General features: G+C 35.0%; 1 non-coding gene across 1 annotated transcript; it reads right to left on the bottom strand.

Moving 5' to 3' along the window:
- Nucleotides 1-1,153: 1,153 nt before the first annotated feature.
- Nucleotides 1,154-1,260, bottom strand: LOC121226079 (small nucleolar RNA R71). Its single transcript, XR_005923975.1, has one exon. It is a non-coding gene; the product is annotated as a small nucleolar RNA R71 (small nucleolar RNA).
- Nucleotides 1,261-2,341: the final 1,081 nt, after the last annotated feature.

Below are 2,341 nucleotides of genomic sequence, written 5' to 3'. Positions count from 1 at the left end.
TCGTCCTTGTTACTTCACATGAATTCTAAGAAACCCTTAGTTTAATATGATAAGTAAAATGTATGTTTTACTAAGTAAAAGATTTCAAAATGATTTAATTTGGTTGCAAACTAATGAAAGATCAAGTTGCCATGTAATATTTTCCGAACACTGTTAAACATGAGAAAAATGAATTAAGTTGAATGATGTAATTATTCTAGCATATTCATGTTATTGATTGTTGAAAGTTGTGTTGTGGTTGCTAAATTCATCTCATACATTTTAGTTAATTATCATACTTAGATTATAATTGTATTAGGGATCATCTTGCCTCTAGATAATTTAATATAGTTTAACCATCCATCGCTTGAAATATTGTGTTATTATCACCAATTTGTAAAGCTTTAATTTTGCAATTAATTGATTAATATACATAGTCCTTGTGGAGATGATAACTTCTTTACTTACTTGTTACTTGATAACGACTGTTTACACTTACACAAACCACACGTTACAAGTTTTTTGGCGCTGTTGCTGGGGAATATTGCCTTAATCATTTTTTTGTGAAAGTATTTTGTGCAATTTGGTTTTCGTTTAATTTCTAACTTTACTAATTAATTAATTAATTTTTGTTATTTATTTTCAAGAGTTTATGAGTATAGTTGAATTATCAATTTATTACTAGTAGACCCTAAAATCGGTAGATCCTAAAATTGAGAGTTTATGATTAGCCTAAAGACAAGCCGAAATGGACATTGGAAGTCAAAATGATGAACAAGGAAATAAAGCCAATCATATGCGCAATCCCATCCTTGTCGCTGATGATAGGGATGGTGCCATAAGACAATAAATTATGCCACTCTTTAATGAGTTAAATCTGGGAATTAGGAGGCCAGATATTGAGGCACCCCAATTTGAATTGAAAACGATGGGCCAATTTAGTGGAATGCCCACGGAAGATACATACCTTCACCTTTGATTATTTATGGAGGTGAGTGATTCATTTAAAATAGCCAGTGTGACTGAAGACGCACTATGGTTGAAGTTGTTTCCATACTCGTTGCGAGATCAAGCACGAGTATGGCTCAATTTTTCGCCACCTAACTCAATTTCTACTTGGCAAGAATTAGCAGAAAGATTTTTGGTTAAGTATTTCCCACTTGGCAAAAATGCTAAGTTGCGAAATGAGATCAGCACTTTCCAGCAATTGGATGACGAGTCCTTGTGTGAGGCATGGGAGAGATTCAAAGAATTACTTCATAATTGTCTTCATCAGGATTCCGCACTGCATCTAGTTGGACATTTTATAATGGTCTCAACGCGCACAAAAAATTGACTGTAGATGCTTCTGTGAATTGTGCTATCTTGTCGAAGTCTTATAATGAGGCTTATGAAATCATCGAGAAGATCGCTAGTAGCAATTATCAATGGCCAACAAATCAAGCAACATTAGGAAGACGTGTAGCCAAAGTTCACGAAGTCGATGCCCTCACTTTACTGTCAGCTCAGGTATCGTCTATCTCTTAAATGTTGAAACAATTTACCACTAACAGTGTGAATAATTTTACAGCTCAAACACCGAGTCAGTTCGATGTACTTTCTTGCATATATTGTGGGGATGACGATTCTTTCAGAATTGTCCATCAAATTCCAAGTTAGTTTATTACATAGGGAGTCAACACCAAAACAGAAATGGACAAGGACACGTCTAATTTCTACAATCCTTCATGGCAAAACCATCCAAACTTTTCTTGGAGTAACTAAGGAAATGGATCGAACAACACCTACATACAACATAGACCAAACCAATCCCAAGGGTTCAATCAACAAGCTCCAAAACCACCACAAGCTGAGTCATCTAACAATTTGGAGAACTTGTTTAGGTGTACATGGTGAAGAATGACACCTTAATCCAAAGCCAAGTAGCAACATTGAAAAATTTAGAGAACCAAATGGGTCAATTAGCTATGGAACTTCGTAATAGACCACAAGGAGCCTTGCTGTGCAATATAGAAATTTTAATAAATTTTGGTAAGGAACATTGCAAGGTAGTTGCTTTACAAAGTGGTAAGACTTTAGAACCTAGGAAAGTTGTGATTGAAGATGAGTTTATTGAGAAGAAAGAAAGTCAACCAACAGTTAAACTTCCTACACCAGAAGAGCTAGAACTTACAAAGTCTGAAGAGGTAAAATCTAAACCAGTAATTCTGATAAGCTAACATCTTCTTTAGATACAGATTTACCTCCTTAGAAAAGTTGTCTAGTCCAAACCAAAGTTTCACACCCTGCATACCCTCAATGACTCCAGCAACATAGGCAAAAATAGGAGGTGCAATTCAAGAAGTTTTTAGATGTTCTAAAG

Source organism: Gossypium hirsutum, chromosome D13, assembly GCF_007990345.1.
Source record: "Gossypium hirsutum isolate 1008001.06 chromosome D13, Gossypium_hirsutum_v2.1, whole genome shotgun sequence".
Taxonomy (NCBI): domain Eukaryota; kingdom Viridiplantae; phylum Streptophyta; class Magnoliopsida; order Malvales; family Malvaceae; genus Gossypium; species Gossypium hirsutum.
Note: the sequence above shows the minus strand (reverse complement) of the source record. Positions and strands in the feature narration are given on the sequence as shown.